General features: G+C 42.7%; 1 protein-coding gene across 2 annotated transcripts in view; it reads left to right on the top strand.

Moving 5' to 3' along the window:
- SPSB4 (splA/ryanodine receptor domain and SOCS box containing 4) overlaps window positions 1–18,159 on the top strand; it is a 131,126-nt gene that overhangs the window by 40,975 nt on the left and 71,992 nt on the right. Inside the window, exon 1 of one of the 2 annotated variants that reach the window (XM_051626967.1) lies at window positions 5,931–6,383. The exons of the other annotated variant lie outside the window; for it this stretch is intronic. The gene's annotated coding sequence lies outside the window, so the exon portion shown is untranslated. Of the gene's footprint in view, window positions 1–5,930; window positions 6,384–18,159 lie in introns of those variants that run through there. 2 annotated transcript variants of the gene reach the window in all.

The following is an 18,159-nucleotide window of genomic DNA, read 5'->3' as shown; positions in this document are numbered from 1 at the left end:
CTTCCAGAAGCAAGGCAGAACACAGGGGAAATTTTGCTTTTTCAAAGAGAATAATCTTTTTTGGACCTACCTCTTATTTTGTCTTACGGCTTTATTTTAAAATGTTGTGGAAATTATCCACTAAGTAGTTAAAGAAGGCAGCTTTCAAACAAAAAACAGTGTTTGGGTTAAAAAATATCTGGGCACTGTCTATGAGAGCTACATTATTACTTTTTTTTTCCAGAAATACCTCATGGGGAAATCTGGGTTGACTGATCTACCCACAGCAGCTCCTCATGACAGGATCTGAGAGAACGGCGAGTGTGCTGTGGGTTTGCATGCTCAAGTTGCTTGTGATACAAAGTCTGCCTCTTGTGGCTTTCCACAAGTAATTCTTTTGAGATGTTGCATTCATATGAAAAGAAAAAGGAGAAAAAGATCATTGCAGGCATTTCTTGCTAACTAGAAAGTAAAAACTTTTCCCATGGCAGGCCATAAAGAGCTGTCATCTCACTTGACTGGCTCAATGGACAAGTACCAATATTATCAGAAGCATCAATATCTAATCTGTGGTTCCTTCACAAGTGTAGTAGCTGATTTAGCAGAAGGAATACACAGTGACCTAATGATCCAGGGGCTTGGATCAGTCATGATGAAGGCAAAATCAAGCTAAGATGAATTGAAGCATTGAGGAGACTTAAGTGAGCATCCACCTGCACCCCAGACTCGTCAGTGTCACTGTCCTTTTGCAAAAGAAGCACATGATGTACTGCAGTGTCAGCAGCCTTGTATGCTGCCGTGGTTTGAGAGGTTCCTGTGTCAGCCATCATCCCACACTCTATATCCATCTCTTCCTATGGAAAATTTTATGTTTATTTCTCTCCAGAAATGGACCTTCCTGTAGTAGCATTTGATGGCTATAATGTATTCTGGGAAGTGCTATGTAGTAATACCACTTGAAAATTAAAGCTAGTGTATAACATGATTACGTGCATTATTTGATTTGAAAGTGGAGACCGCAATGCCAGAGTCTTGTGATGTGAACTGGCTGCCAGTCAGGTTCTGCTGGGGTTTGTGGCATTTTAATGACTTGAAAGGGTCTAATGTAGTTTCAAAGCAAGTTCTGAAAAAATGCCTCTTCGTACTGGACTGCAGCAGCTGGTGGAGGTACTGGCCCTCTGAGCTTCCCAAAGAGGAACTACCTCCTCAGAGATCATTCTCAGACAGAGGTTTCTGTGTTGGAATTTTCCCTTTAGGTTGTGCAGAACTCAAAATAAGTAAGTGGAATGAGTTTTGGATTGTCTTTAGTACTGTAATAACTATTGCTATTATTCACCGATTGATTCTGTTGCATCCTCTGAGATGTCCCTACCTTGTTTCCTGCTGGCACAGGCCAAGTAGTCACTACAGTGTTTAAGAAAAAACTCTTCCCTGAATACCTTGGATTGTCTTGTTTCTGTGTTGGTGAAAACTTACAGCTATCTACGTCTCACTACATTTTGCATGAAGGAAAGACTTCACTACCAGCTCCTCAGAGAAGTCAGTTACTTGGCAGTCCTTGAGAGTGTGAGCTCTGATGAAGATAATACATGGGCAGAATGAAAGGGCACTCAAACTGCTTTCTTCTTACCTGAGAGTATTGTGTGTATATGGTCTGAGTATTTTTTTTTTTCCTTATTTGTTGTGTTTGGGGAAGATACTTCACTATGTTATAGGATATGAAGCATATAGTATGCTTTGGAAATACCTGAGAGTGTGAGTAGCTCTGCTTTTGGTTAGGTGGATTTTAAAATAAGCTACTTTTGCAATGTTGAAGTGTTTCTGAATGTCATCCTTATTTCTCAGATGGGGCATGCGGAATCTCCATCCTCTGTTTAGAATCTTTGAACTAATGAAACATTTATGTGAGTGCTGATTTCCTAATCTTTGTGGGTTTTCCTCATTGTGGTTGCTGGGGGATGTACTACTCTAAGAAGGTAAATTCTAACTTCTGCCCGATGGCCTGTGGGAGCAGATCTTGGTCTCAGCAGCAATTTGTCAGTTCATTAAGAGACGCACATATCCTAGTTTCCCAGTTAATAGCTTTGGTAGACTACAAATAGCACTGGTAAAGTCTGAATTCACTGTTGCAAGTACATGGCTGGGTCAGAATGAAAACACCCATGTAGAGAAGCTCCGTCACCAGACAGCACTGTGAATGGTTAGAGGACAGTGTGTGCTGCTGTGGTTCTCTGGATCCTCTGATACCAATGTCCAGTATTCATGGAAGCAGAGCTTTGGGACTGGAGTACTTGTAAGATTTAAACATCTTGGATATCTAAAGGCATGAAAGCAAAGATTTTCTTAATTTTCAACTTTGGTTCCTCTATAAGAGTGGTGGTTGTAGTATTGCTGAACCTAAGAGGGCTATTAGAAATAATATGAATTGCTTAAGCACCTTAAATGGAAATATGATGCAATGAAACAGTTATTTACAAATCTCAGTTGTGTATTTGTGCAGTCTTGTAGACTTCTTGTGGCCTTTGTCCATGTTATCCATTCTGCTGATAACCTTTTGATTGTGGCCTCACTTTACTCTTCCCTTTACCCTTAGAGCTTTCCCAAAACTTGGACCTGCATTCATGCCTGCATCCAAACAGGAAGAATTCCAGGGATGTAGATACACAGGATACAGAAGCAGTAGTCTTTTGTTGCAAGCTCCTTCTGCCTGTGCTCTAAGGCAGCTCTGACCAGGGCTCCTGGGCAGCTGCAAGGGCTGGTGGTCCAGACTGTCAGCACAGCAGCTCAGCCTGGGACTGAAAACCAGAGTAGGCATCAACACCCCAAGTGTAGCAGTACCCAGAAACAAACTGGACAAAAGAATAGTAATTGATTTGTTATTTAGATGGATTTGTAGGGTCAGGGCTCCTTACTTTTTGCGTGTGCATACAAAATGTCTCCTAATTACTTATGAGCGGAGTTGAGGGTGGATGAAGGTCTACCATGTGGTAAACATGGAACTTACCTTGAAGGTGAGTGTGTATAGGAAGAACAAATTTGGGCAGTTAATTATTTTCCATCTGTTTGCCAAGCTCAAGTGCCAAGATACAACTTCAAACTATGATTCTCATGTGTGATACAAGTAGAAAGCAGGTAATTGCCTTTTCTCTCTTGAGAGAGAGAGAGATACTGATTGAGAAATCAACTTTCTTTTTCCTCATTTTTTTTTTTTTCTTGACTGCACTTCCTCTTTCCTGGGCAACAAGTGGGCAGCTTTTACTCTCAACTGGCTGCCTAGCAATTCCAAGCAGATCGGAGAGGAAGATTTGTCACTTGCCTCTCACCGCATAACTGTGGTGTTTCCTAGTCAAGGAGAGAAATAGATGTTATTCTAATAAATTTCTTTCTGGCTGTAATTTTTGTTTTGTGAGGTAAATCAAACCAGTGGAAGACTTGGAGAATCTGGGTAATACATGATGCTTATGCTACAGCCTGGGTTCTGCCCTTCGTGGTGCGTGGTTAATTTTGTTGATTTCGTGTCATAGAGTTTATCCTGAAAGTTTTGTAATGTGATACAAAGGTGTGCCTCTTCCTCACCTCTCCAGGCACTGTGTGAGATCAGGTCAAAAGAACTGGCTGTATCTATGCCATGCTTGAAAGTCTTTAAAAATCATGTTAATATTTTAAAATGTGATTGTTTCCTATTATTTTAATGAGCCCTATAAAGATGTGTATATACATTCTCATTTATATACAAACAGCATGTTCTAGCCCTCATTCATCAAAATGACACTTTCTATGCCCTCATGTGTTTTCACATTTGCACATGAAGTGTGTTCCCAAAACTCTGTGCTGCCTGATTGATCTCTGCATTGTTCAATTTTCAGACCTACATGCCTAAAGCTAGCTGCAAAGATACAGAAGTTGACTTTTAATGGGATTTCTTTAATATTCTTTTGTAGAATTAGTATAACAAACCATGTAGGAAGTCTTTCAAAGTTCATTTTTTGCATCAAGCTTGGCACAGGCATGAAGGACCACATCCCATCTTACATGGGAAAACATGCTGCTTACTGTCAAAGCAAGCATTAGGAGACACTGCTGCTTTGGGAAGGTGTGAGAGACTTAAGTATCTTAAAAACAGAGGAAGAAAAAGCAAAACATCCTTCAAGGCACAGGTTTGACTTACTCTTTTTTGAGCATTGCCCATTCTAGAGCTCTTCTCCCAGATGAGTGCCGTGGAATAGATATTAGCTGGTGCTCGTGTCCAAGAGGAGGGTTTAAATTCAGGAACTTGTCTGCTAGTAAAGAGCACAACTACTCATTTCAAGATTACACATGGGTACATATAAACCAGACAGAGAAAGCCTGAAGGAATGGGAAGCAGTAGAAAACCTTTTCTAGGCTTAAGGAACTGTAGAGGATATAGAAAACTCCCATTCATCCTTTGTTTTCTGTTTACTTCTGCCAATTACCCCAAAGGCAGGGGGCACGAGTGTGTGTGTATGCAGGACCTGGAGAGAAACTTTAATTTAGTCCTTATTTCTAAAATATTTCAGTAGAGTTCTGGAGTGTGGGACTGCTGGAAGTACCTCTAGGTCTCCACAGAAGGGGTGCTGCCAGCATCTGACACTTTTTTCTGTCCACATGCCATGTGTGAAACACACGGACGGTTTTACTGCAGCTTGTACTGAAGATTTCTTGACTGAAGACTCTCAAAGAATTTGCAGAATTTCCTCTCCGTTTTTTTAATGGTCTAAGTATGGGTATTTTTTTTGTCTGGCTGAGTTCTTTGTTAAAAGCCTGTCTGAAGATTTTAGTGAAACAATTAAAAATTATGTAGAAATAAATATCACTGTGAAAAAGCAGGGGAGAGGAGGAAATCTTGCCGTCTCCACCCCCAGAAATATAAAGCTTAGGTAGAAGCAGCAGAATTTGAGGAAAAATACTTTCTGATGTAATTTCTTCACCTTTGTAAGATCTTAGTGTCATGTCCTGCAAGAGACAGTTATTTTATGTCAGTTTTACAGACTGTTCTAAAGTCTCTGAGAGAGGTTAACCTAGTTTTGGGGTGGGCAGTGCACAGACAGTGTGAGGAGGTCCAGCATCTGACATTTCTTGTCTGGAGCTCTGGCTCAAGCACTGTGTGTGTTTGAGAAGGAAGACACAACATCTCTATAAAGCTATGCTGGTGTTCCTGGTGGTCAGGGATTTTAGAGCCAGAGACTGTTACTAGAAAACACTGATTTTCATATTGGTATTTACTGATATTAATGAGTAGTGATGCAAGCACTCACCTTTTGACTGTTTCGTAACCTGCACTGGTTTGACAGGGCTTGACTTGCCTGTAGCATTGTAGAAGACTCGACGCTTATCTATAAGTAAGTGTGTGTTTGGTTTTGGCATCCGAAAGTGTAATTAGAGCTTCACCTGCACGTACACGGTTGGGAGAGATCAAATAGTGAAAAAAAAACCAAACCCAAAACACACATGCTGTGTTTATGCTAAGCCCCTGTGACGCTCTGCCCAGTGCCCGGCTCTGCCTTTCATGCCAGGAGGTGCCAGCAGGAACCCCCTGGCAGGATCTCGGTCGCTCTCAGCCTGGCTCGCCGGTCCCTTCCCCAGGCGCTCCGCCGCCTCCCGGGCCGCGCAGCCCGCCCGCTCCTCTGGCCCCGAGGGCTCCGCCGGCGGCGGGAAGAAGGCGCCGCGGCCGCGTCCTGCCTTCCAGCAAAAGTTTGTAGGTGCCCGAGGGCGGGTTTCACGCGTGGGCTGGCGAGGGGGTGGCCGGGCGCGCTGAGGGGAGCGGGCGGTGGCTCCAGCGCCGCGCTGCGACCGCGGGGGCCGGACCGTGCCGGGGTGGGCCCGGGCGGGGGAAGGGGGCGTCGCCATCTGCTGTTAATTCCCCGGTCATTGGATTAGTAACCCGCGGTGATGAGATCAGCGGGATCGGCTTTCGCTCGGGGGCCCGGCGCTCGCCGCGCTCCCCAGCTGCGCCGGCTCTCGCATGAGGCGGCAGCGGGCGGCCCAGGGGGAGGCAGCGCGCACAAAGCCCGGTAGCCGCCACAGGCCGCCTCCCGCCTCGCCCCCGGGCACCGGGCGGGGCTCCCGGGCGGCCCCGCCGAGCAGAGCGGGGCTGCGCCGCCCCGAGCCCCGGAGCTGCCCGCAGCCCCCGGGCCGGGCCGCGGCTCCCTCCGGCGTTCCCCGGGGCAGCGGCTCGCCCTGGCGCGGGGCAGCCTCTGGCAGCGGGCGGCGAGGATCGGTGTCCCGTCCGTGTCCCTCCCGGGGAGAGCGTTGTGTGAAGGGGACGCTCCCGCAAGTGCCAGCGGCTGGGGTTTGAGTTTGTTTACTTGTGATTTGCGTCTCTCCCCCCCGGATTCTCCTGCTCGGGTAGCGGATCGATAGAGGTGCTTCGATGGGTTTTGATGGTAAGTTGGCGACGGGTGGGTTCCGTTCCTGGGAATTCTGTTTTGTTGGGTTTTGTAGTGTTTTGTTTTGTTTTCTACAGTGTGTAGAGATAAGGGGTTTTTTTAAACGGTGGTATTTTCCGTGCTGGTGTTTTGAATAAATACAATTCTAAACGTTTTCTGTTTTGTAATTAAATGTTTTACAATAGAAAGTAGTTTCCTGAGCTATAAGAGATACTTTTCTTTTAGAAGTTAGATAGTGAAAGATTTACATTTCTCATAAACTGAGTTTATTTGACTTTGTGCTGGTGAAAGCAAAGCCTCTTGCCTCATGATTTCCACAAGCTAATATTTTACAGTGGTTACTCGGTGCTTTTTCAGGCAGTAAAAGCTAAACCTCAGTTCAGCTGTTTAGACAGATCTGAAACACTAAACTATCTTCTCTCCAAAGGTAAGAGGCAAGCTGAAGCTTTGTCAAGTCAAGCCCGAGTTTGTTTGCGAGACTTGGGTTTCAACAAAGAAAGGTATTGACTGAATTTGCCCTTATGTTACTTCTGAAAACTCCCAGCCGGGCACTGAGGTTTTCTGTGATTAGTAGAAGCCCTTCTTCCAGAAGGATCAAGGACTGGGAGCTGAACGCTGCCCTCGCACTCGCATCCATCCCTGGGGAGAGGGCTTCGCCGTGAGGGCAGCTAGGGGAGCTGGTGTGGCAGCGTCCATGCTGGCAGCAAATGGTTTCTACTTCTTTGTGTTCAGGACTTGGAAAGTAGGCTGGTACGGGGGTGGAGGAGAGGGGGTTGGAAGTGTCCTCTCTAGAGAGGTGGCCAGCTGCTACTTCAGTTGCTGGTTTGATGTTGGCTACAACCCTTTGGTGCTTAAGCTATAGCTGATATTTTAGCAGTGCTCTGTTTGCCTTGGGTGACAGAAGCAATCCCTGATAAGATATCTCCACGTTGTGAAAGAGCTTATCCTCTGGGGAAAAAAAAGCCCCAAAGAGTTCCTCTTCATGCTTGTGGCTGAAGCTGGCTCGGCTTGCACAGCATATCTCAGAGGATGCTACATTTTTAATGTTGTTTCTGTAACTAAAGCAGCCGCTCGGGGACGTGCATATCAAATTGCCGTTAGATTATTTGGTGCTGCTGACAGAGGAATGCCTGATACAGTACATTCCCTTAACAACAAGCGGAAGTTTTATAACTAGCCTTGATATGGAAGTCTGGTTTTCTTGGTAGCTAATGTGCCTCAGTGTCTTGCTGCTGACTCCGGATGTCCTTGGATGACCGTCTTATGCCTCAGTGTCCCTGCCAGGGACTTCCCTGCATCACAAGGATGATAAACTTGACAGCTTTGTGCCTTGCTGAGGCCCTCATGTGGGTGTTGCTCTGGAAGTACATACTGGCTCTGTTAGGCTTGGAGAGCCCTGTGCTCACACCGATGGTGTGTTCTCTGGACTTCTGTTTGTCTTTGCAAATGTCACTTCAGGCAGCTTTGAAGCGCTAGGCTTCCTGTTTGACAGGCTTTGGGGCTTGGGACTAATAAAGCAGTGCCACCTTTTTGCAAGATTTTCAGAGTTGTGGGGGTTTTGTGTTTTTTTTCACAGAAGCACAAAAACATCTAGTGAAGTAGTAATCTAGTATCTTGCTTCTTGAAAGAAGCAGAACTTAGTTTTGGATTTGACCAAATTGCAGTCACCTTTGGTGCACATTTATGCAGCATAGGAATTTCTGAGTGATGAGCCATCTCTCCTGCAACTTCACAAGCAGCAGCTCCTTGACTTGTCAGGCTTCATTGTTGGTGTGTAAACTTCTGTAATGGATTTTCCATGTACCTGGAATAACTGGGAAAGCTATTTTTGTCTCATTTTATTTCACAATGACTGTTTGGCCCTCTTGTGTGTATAGGTCACTGTTCCCCTTTTTGCGGGGAAGGAAAATAATTTTCACAGTGGATGTCAATGCCATGTCTCAGAATACCATGCAATGATTACTTGAGTTGGCTTTTTAAAATGCAGATAGCTGGAGACTTTTTCATTGAGGAGCTTCTTCGCTTACACATTTGAGGTATCGTGACATCAGTCAAGGAGGAAAGCAGAGCATGGTTTTCTGAGATTTTAATTGTTTAAAAGATTTTGTTAAAGGGATTAGCAACATCATGTTAGAGACCCAGCTGCCCCATCCCTGTAATTCTTCTTGGCCAAGAAAAGGAGAGTGGAAAGAGGGTTGCCTGTAAGTTCTGTAAGTCTTGCTGAGTTTTGACTGTTTTCTCTTTAGGCTGCTTGGCTGCTCACTGCTGCTGCACTGACATCCTTTATTCTGTTCTTTTTGTGCTGGGCCAACGTCACTTCAGTGCAGATTTGAGGCTTTCAGAGGGCTCCCAGGCACAGTAAATCCCAGCTTGAATAACAGTAATGCAGAGCGACCTTGATACTCACTTCCATTTCCTCCCTTGGTTAGTGAGGATAAATGCATTCACTCTTCTCCTTAATAGAATATCCGCACAAAGGAAATCAGATGTATTTTCATTTTAGTAGGTTTCCTAGAACAGAGGTTTGATGTAAATGTTGCTGGACTTCATAAATCCTGTCTTAAGACCAAGGCAAGACTGATGGTGGAGCAGAGCCCTGGCTGGTATGACAAAGGTATCTGCCTCCCTGATGCCATCCAGGAGAGCAGTCCTGGGCTCATGGCTCAAGCCGTGTAGGCCTCCATGCTGGCAAAACTCTGGTTAGGTGGACAGAGCTAATTTAGTGTAGTCTCGCTGAGCTGTGTTACTACCGTGCTCAGCTTGGAGGCTAGTGGAGAGGTAGGCCGCACATGTTGCCCTGGTGTCTTAAAGCTTTTGTTAAGCCATTTTCTGTGATTAAGGCAATGCTTAACGCTGCCCATTGAACAGCTAACCTTTTTTGAAGTCAGAACTCAACCTGAGGTTGCTATGTGTAGCAAAATATTTGCTAGTAATTCTGGAAGTTATTTGTTCGGGACTTAACTGTTCGAAAATAAACGTCCTGTTGATTGAAACTTGCCAGACCTGGTATGTCTGGTCTGTCTCACCCACATGTATCTTTGCTGGGATTGTGTACATGTTAGTGATTCTGTGTCACTCCCTGCAGCACACTCATCTTGCAGGGGTGGCTTAAAGCTGTCTCCAACACAGTTTGGGCAATTGAGAACTCTGTTGAGCGGTTTTGCTGTTCACATATCACATGCTTCCCAGAAGAGTAGTTTGTGTCTTCAGACTTCTTTCACTTATGCTCTTGTTGTTTGTGGAGGTTGGTTTGTTGGGACATTTTGCTTATTTGCTCTTTTGCTTTGAAAAGGTGAGTGTGGATCACTAACTCAGTTGGTATCCTACAGATATACTAGTATACACCCCACTCCCAAAGAACTGGATCCAGAGTTTACTAATAATGAACAATCACCTGTTGTCCTTAACTTTGAGAAAGTTATTTAGTTACGCTGCTCAAGCTACTGTTGCATGAAGACAGCTGTGTACTTGCCCTGTGTTCTGTGCAGGATGACAGTATTTGGAATGATGAGTGCTATCTGATTCCTGCTTTAAGATGATGTCCAATGTGATGTCAGGAAATGCCTTTGCCTCGCCTCAGCTGCTTGCTGTGCTTTACAGCTCACAGTCCTTTAGATCAAATAGTGCTTAAATTGAGGTTTGCTTTTTTTGTGTGTGGAAAGCTGACAGTATAGTGGGTAGCATGACTTAGCAAGGAAAAATCCTTTCCCAGAAGAGCTGTAATTTTAAAGCAAATTTAGAAGAAAGCAATGTGCCCCAGTAGCCTTGGTGGAAGCATGGAGAAATGGAGGAGAGCAAGAAAAATGTGGCAGCGCTGTGTAGCAGAGCAAGTGCTTGTGGGGTGCCACAGCTTTGAGCTAAGAACTGCAGTTGTAATTTGGTAATATTTGGTTAAAACCTGATAGCTGTATGTTGGCTGCCTCTGCTCTGTTAAAAGATTGGGCCGGACCATCAGGAGTCTTGCATAGAACTCATTTCTTTTGGTTCCTCATGGACCAAAAATGGAGTAGTGACAGGTACTAGCCCTTTCAGATATGTGTATATATATTTATATTTGGAATGTGTGTGTGTCTTCTTTTAAAGTAATGTCATCTTTGCCCCAGAGGCAAATGCAATGCAGCAGTGTGTTCAGTGATTGAAATGCAGAATTTTAACAAAATTTGCTGTGTTTTGTCCATAGCAGGAATAAAACCCCAAACAAAAGCAAAAAAACCCACAAACCCCAACAACCAACCCCAAAACCGGGGTTTATATCTGTTTTAGTTCTTTAGTGAGAACTAAAGTACCTAGACTAAACCTGGCAGCTCATCTTTGACCTAAATCTGTTGACACTGAAGTCACTTGAACTTAGACCAGTGCTGAACAGTATATTGTTTAATTTTTTGCTTCACTCTGCTTATTCTGTGAATCTTTGGGTAGAACAGCCTAATCATGCTCACGAGTGGCGTCAAATGACAGGTTTTATTGTGTTGCACTGCAGAGCATGGGTGACTTAGCAACTTTATCGGTGAGGATTTGTCAGAGGCTGAAGTGACAGGTACACTTCGGTGTGTAGCACGAAGCATGACAAATGTATGAAATCCATCTTTGAGCTGATTGCAAACTAATTCTTTCAGAGCTGTACAGCAGACTCTTTAATTGAGTTTGCTTTATTGATTTAAGTATGTGCATTTCCAAAAGCTCGCTCTAATGCTGCTGTTCTCATTGCCCAAGTTTGGCATGCACTTGTCTGCTGTTAGACTGGGTCACCCCTTTTCTATGTTAACAATTCCCAAAGATCTCTTAAAGGGCTTTTGGGAGATAGAAAAGATTGCCAGTGTTTAAGCTCTCTTGTAAGAAGAATGAGGATTTCCTTCCTGTAAAAACAGGTCTGTGCCCTGGAACCTGGCCAGGGTCTGCACTGCCCTAGCTTTGTCTCCCCCAAACCTGCCCTTGATGGGCAGCTGCTGGGCTGGCCAGCCTGGGGCCACCCTATCTTGAGGCTGCAATGAAAAGGACTGTTGGCTTGTCCTTTGTGATTGTAGTTCCTGAGTAGTTTTTCTGCTTGGTACCTAGCAGTAAAACTCTGTGTGAGGAAGGGAAGGGGGAGTCTGGTACCTAGAGACCATCCAGGTTCCTTTTACACCTAGAAGCAGCAGCTACCTCATGTGACTTTCAGTTTTTCTTGTTCTTAGACTGCAGTATTCAGTAGTCTGAGCAATGTTGTTTCCATTGCTTCTTAAATTCAGTAGCCTTTGTTAAAAAAGGCGTTTCTGGAATATTTAAAAAGTGGCTTACTTAGAATTGTGCTTTTAATCATGTGACAGCACTTGCATAGCTTTAGGCATGGAAAAGGGTGGGATTTTTTAAAAATGCCCGAAGGTTTAGGTATTCAGCTTCCTTTAACTTGTACAGTTTCTTCTCCATCTCTCCTTCAAGGAATGAAGAAATTAATTTCCTTCAGTGGAGGGCTACATCTTTCATTAGGTATTGGAGTTAATAAAAAAAAAAAGCTTTGTTGCACAAAGTATTTACATCAGTGGTACATTTCATACTGAGAATGTGCTGTCCACAGAAATCCCAAAGTGGTGATTGTTGGCATTGTCGTGATCTATAAGTTTGGATTTTTTGGTTTTGGTTGACTTTTGTTTGGCTTTTTTTTTTTTTCTTAATATTCTGAAAAATAGTTTTACTAGGGAAGGTTCAGAAATGGCTCGAAAGGTTAACTTGCTATCTTTGAGCATTGACCTAATTCCAAAAATCTTGCACTTATTTCATAATTAAACTTTTTTTGATAGAAGCCACATGATGCACAATTTTGTCAATGATGACTGTAGTGCTCCACAGGTGAGAAAATGCAATGACAGTCAAGCTGTGTAGTCAAGGAAAGAGTTGGATAAGTGTTGGATCATGGGAATTTTTAATTCAGAGCTTTAACTATTTTGTAAGTTACTAGCTAAATTAGAAAATGTTTCTTGTTTTGGGAATTATTTTAAGGATAGCTTGGACCTTCAGAACAATCTATGGGCCACTACTGTTGCTTTTGAAGTTTGGTTGTCCAAGTTAAATATTTCAGGCTCCAATTCTGATTCAGGCTCTGCTGTGTTCCTTGCCAAAGGTTGCCACGTGCTTTTGGCAGCAGAAGCATTGTAGTTTTTTGAAGTGAATAGTTACTTTAAAATATAGTTCAAATATTAATTAGTTCATACTAGTATTCTTTGCTCAGTGATGCCATTACATATATTTTTTGTAGCGTATCCTGTATTTGACTTCATTTATGTGAACTGTTGTCTCAAGTTAAAAGTGATCCCAAAATTCAGTATAGCTAATGTGGGGATTTAAGAGTAAAATGGAAATCTGGTCTTTATGGCTTAGTTTGTGTTGTATTGCTTTTCTGGCTGAAAGAGACAGTTGAGGTTAAAAAAAGCCCATTAAAATTTAACTATGCCATTTGTTTGGTTATCTTCAAAGTTTATCCTTACTTAGCCTGTAAAAAGACTGACTTGTAGATATTTTTTCAGATTTGTGTGACATACTTGCAAGGTATTGAGTATCCATTCCCCAGGGTCTATCACTGGTCTACCTGGACCTCAATTGAGGACCTTAGTGCGTGATACTAGCTGAACTTTTTTAAGGCCCTGGGAATATTTTGAGGCCCCAGTGTAGGTCATTTTTGCAGGGTCATTATTTTTATCCTTTGCATGGGAAAGAAGCAGCAGTGTGCCCTTGGGTATGTGTTAAAACTGAGACTGACAAATTCTGAGCTTTGATGGTTTCATCCCATGTTTTTGAGAAGTGCCGGTCTGTGGAGCACAGCAGCTGGGTGGTTAATTTGGTGGTGTGACCTGGCAAGGAAGTTTAGGTGCATTATGTCATCTTGCTGTCATATACTATGATGCAGCATAAAGAAGCCAAAATATTCTCTTCCATGTTTTTGTTGAAAACTATTATCAGGCATGTCAGACATGACAGAAGTGGTTTGAACTAAGGAGGATGACACATCAAAGTGTATAAAAGACAGCAAACATTGCAATCCTGACCTCCTTTTGACTGTGTTGCTGCATATTAGTATGACACCTGGTTTGTGCCAGCTGTTGACTGTGTCCCTGCCTTTCAATATTGTCAGTCTCTGATGCTCTTAACATCTGGGTAATACTTGCTGTGATATTCTCACTTCTAACTCAGTGTACTGATCACTCACTAAATATTTATACAGGTCTTGGGTTTGATGTTGACAGATAAAAAGGGTGTGTCTTCTACCATCTTTGGTATTCAAAGGCAGATAATGCTTTGAGGTTGCTGATTATTTAGAATGTTTAAAACATAAAATAATGAAGTTTCTTTGTGCTTTGGGCAGTGATGACGTTAGCTGTTTCTAGCAGTCTAGAAAATCTTACATGTAGTTCATTGATGGCTTGTTTAGACAAAGACAGTGCTTAAGTGCAGTGATCATCTACCAGAGATGTGAGAATGTGCTCAGGAAGGATTTGTTACAACATGTATAATATATTCTCCTTTGAGGTTTAAATATAACAAGATATATTAAACAAGAATGAGCATGAGACCTGGAATATGTACTGGTTGTTTTTAAGTTTCTTAACGTTCATATGAATGCTATCTGAAGCATAATGTGTGGGTGGAGACAAGGAAGGGAAGGGAGGATCACCTGAAGCAGTAACTCTCCCAGGAGCTGTCTACTGAACCACAGACAGTGTGATGAGGGAAGGAGGAGCAGCACAGGTTCTTGGAGGTACACCTGGATAAAAGGGGATTAATTTGTGAAAGCTGAAGTATTCATCTGGATTCAGAAAAAGAAATGGGGAGTGAAAATAGACTTCATAGGCAGGGTGCACAAATGACACTGTCAGAGCTGCGGCAAGATACTTCTGTGATGCTCAGTGTCCCTTGAGAAGTCAGCACTGATGTGGTAATGTAGCTATCCTTGCCTCAGTCAGCTGCAGTGGGATGGGAGAAAGTGCATGAGGCGGCTGCCTTGAATGCACCTCTAGGAATACAGTGGTCCTTCCATGTACGTTTTTTTTGTGGTTTTTGTTTCTTTTCCAGGGAACCGCCTACAGCATTGATAATGGGCTTATGTTTCCTACTCTTAGATCCTGTAACAAGAATCAACAGTTTATTGTTATTCCTGTGCAGCTCTTTCTAGCAATGTTGGATGTGTGTATGTGCCAGACCATCTCAGCTTGACTGCTGGAAGAAGACACCAAAGGGAAATTCAAGCTGAAGTGTATCATCACTCCAGGGACATGGAACTGACTGATGAGCTAGCTTTTACTGCTGTGCTCCATCCACATCCTGTTAATAGAGGACGTGGGAGCAGGAAGTCTTAATGAATACAGAGGAACCCTCTCTCTTTACTCCCTGTTGTTGTTAGGTATTATATTTTCCCTGTAGTAAAATAATTTGGAACTTGGGGGAGCTGTGTGAGGTTGGGCAGAAATGTGACTTAGTAGGTGTGCAATTATCTGGGAGTTGGGAGAGAAGACTGTTTTCTTATAGCTAGAAGTTGCTGAGGTGGATTGTTGGTGTGACATAATTCCAGTGTGTGGAGGCTTCTGCAAATGGGTGAAAATAGTGAATTAACACAGAAGTGGTTTTTTTTGGGTGTTGGAAAGAGCGGGAAAACCACTGCCTAAATCTGGTGTCTAATTTTAGATGTCTGAATAAGCAATCCAGGAAAAGTAGTAGTGAGTGGTAGCAAGCAGCTCAGTTCCTCCAGAGTATAGAGAACTCAGGCACTTAACTCGTTCAGACATCTAAACTGAGCAGAGCAGACACATCTCTTTACACCCGTTGTGAAAACTATGTGGGATGTTTCCTCTGGATATCCTTATACCAAGGCACAAGTGGCATTTTAATACAGCTTTCATCGGCGTTCCCACTGAAGTGGTCTTCATGATGGCTTTTCTGCTTATACTTTTTTTGATCTGAATATTTGCATATAGTGGTTTCTGCTTCCACAGCTGTTCAGTGTTTGGTTTCCTAAGTGGTAAGATGTGTGGTATGCTGAAATCAAAGCTGAGCCTGCTAGTCTATTATATAAATATAATAGTAAGGGAAAATTTAAGCAATTACTGTGTTACAGTGAAGATGTGTGGGTTGATGGTCTTGGTAGAATTCAGTTCTTAAGTTTAGGTCTCTTACATTGCAAAAAGGAATGTTTATTGCATGTAATAATTAGCTTTTTAAATAAAGGGGTTTATCTTTCATTTTAATCACGTCTGCCTTAATAGCAGATAAGAAAAGTAATCATTTTGTAAGAGTCCCAGCTCTGTTCTCAATATTTTCTAGAATGACACTAATTGAATTTTATATTTATGTGACTGATACTTAAAACTTGCCATTCTCATGAGTTCTTATATGTTCCCCCACTGTAGACTAATCAGTTGGGTTTTTAAGAGTGTAAGCTTCTTTCCTGATCCTTTTACCAAAGAAAAATGCAGTAAACAATTTTTTGTGAAAAGAATCGTCACTTCTATTGGTAGTTTTTAATGCATAACTCTAATATTCAGCTACACTTCCCTTGTTAATACAAAGCATTATTTAGTTGATTCATGTCCAATACATGAATAGCTTGTAAATAAATAACAAAAGTAGGTTTAGATTTCATGCCTGTACTTAGCAAAAGTAATGGATGATAATCAGTGTAATGGCTGATGATAGATTGTACCATGCCAGCAGGGGAGCTTGCACCCAGAAAAAGAAACACAAGATCAGGAGTGGCTAGAGACTGGTTGGTGAATGTGTTCTCCAGATGCTTTCTTAATACCTTCAATTAACTTGATTAAGCAGCTTAGCTTAAATAAGCAGAATTTGTGACTTGGAAGTTCTCCTATGTACTATTTTCCCATTGCCTTAGGAATTAATTCCTTTAATATTTTATCTGTGTAAAGCAGGCAGCCTTGGTTGGTCCTGCGTCTTGCACAGACATGAGGAGCTGTATGCTTAGTATGAGAGGTACACACAGGGGTGTTTTTTTCCTCTCTGCAATTGGATTTAGGCAGAAGTCATAAATCAGTGATTTCTGTACAGTGTAATTGAATGGAGACTGCCTACCTTATTTTTTTTTAGTATTGAAAGTTCCTCCCTGCTTAATTCACTCAGGATCCTTCCTCACAGACAAGAGCATGCCCATTTACCCCTTTGCCTTTTACTCTTATTCAGAGCTGTGGTTCGTAGTGGAAGATCAGCTCCAAATGCCATCCTCTGCTACCTGAGCTAGGCAGCTGGTATATCGATGGTGGAGCCTGGCAAAGCAGTGACTGAGAAGATTGTATACATGGAATTCCTTCTTCAAGAGCACTGTGTCCCCTGTTCCAGTTACAGCTCTTGGGTGTCTGTGTTGGCTGCCTGCTGTGGCATAGTTCACCACATTTTTCCTCCTACCCTCACTCACTGGTCAGGTGGCTGCTCTTGTCTTCTGACCAGCATGTTAAGGAAATTCCTCTCAGGGACCACTTTGGAATAGAATTAAACTTCATAGTTGTACCACCAGTGTACTGGTACATCCTTTTTCCTACCCAAAGGCTTTATCTTCACAGTGTTAGATAGGGAATGGGAACAGGGATGTTAGATAGGGTAGTTAGATGGTAGCAGAGGATTCCTGTCCATCTTTCTGTTTGCTTTCCTCGAGGATGTTTTCTCCCTTTCCAGTAAGAATGGGATGGTGGTGATGTCCTCTCTTTTTCAGAGGGCAGAAAAGTGGCCTGAAATGACACCTGATGGTACTAGACTATTAGGCCATTAGTAACTACTGTAGTGGAAACCTAGGATTGACTTTTTGGGTATTGTGGTAGTCTGGAGCTCTGTGTGGCTCATATTCCATGTTTTCAGCTTCTGGCCCAACAAAATGTTGATTTCCAAATTGCAGGTCTTTCCATGTGGTTTTGTCTTGCCCTCCCAGCAGGAATATGCCCTCAGTTCCACTGATACGTGCCCACATTATTTTGAACAGTTTTCTGAATAAATACAAGTATTTTTTTCAGTATTAGAAGTACCAGTGTCTCAAATAGGTTGTCTTCAAATCCATGCAGTAGGTTTGGAAATGGGAATCTGTGTTTATAACTGTTCTGTGTTGTTTTTTTTTCCTCGCAAGATTTTCAGAGAAGACCTGGACACTACTGCTACCTTTTCTCCTCCCCTTGTTTATACTGTGCTAATCAAAATCATGACATAAACATGATCATAATTGCTGATGAGTCTGTAAGTTGGAATTGAGCCAGGTATCTGCTTCCTAATGCAAGGTGGTGGTTGAGTGTGCTTGTGTGGTCTCTTTTCAGCAATGCTAGGTGGGCTGTACTAGCCTTTACGGAGGAGTTGGAAGTTAAATGTCTTTAAAAGTTACCAAAATAAGAGAAGAATATCCAGGTATTTTTTTGGTGGTTGTATATATGCATTAGTTTCTCCCCTTTTATCAATGTTGATTGTGAGGGAAACATTAAATGAGTTATATTGGTTATGGAGGTGTATGAGATTAATTCCTTCATCATCTTCCTCCTTTTAATTCCGGAGATTTTACTTTTCTGTCTGTTACAAAATGGGCCTTTAAAGGCCTTAATTTTATCCCAGTGATGAGCTCATCTGCATAATAGAATCTAAATTTAATTAGGTGAATCCCCCTCTGGGGGTGGTTATTATTTGCACCTGATTTTTGTAATTTGGAAACAAGTGGACTTTCAGGAATTGGAGTGTGTTTGTGGAGAAGACAGGAGCAGCATCCGCTAGTGATTAGCTGTGATGATGAAGCCTCTGGAGTGAGGTCAGGAAGACTCTCATG

This window comes from Apus apus, chromosome 8 (genome assembly GCF_020740795.1).
Source record: "Apus apus isolate bApuApu2 chromosome 8, bApuApu2.pri.cur, whole genome shotgun sequence".
NCBI lineage: Eukaryota > Metazoa > Chordata > Aves > Apodiformes > Apodidae > Apus > Apus apus.
The sequence above is the reverse complement of the archived record's forward strand: the minus strand, read 5'-3'. Positions and strand labels throughout refer to the sequence as shown.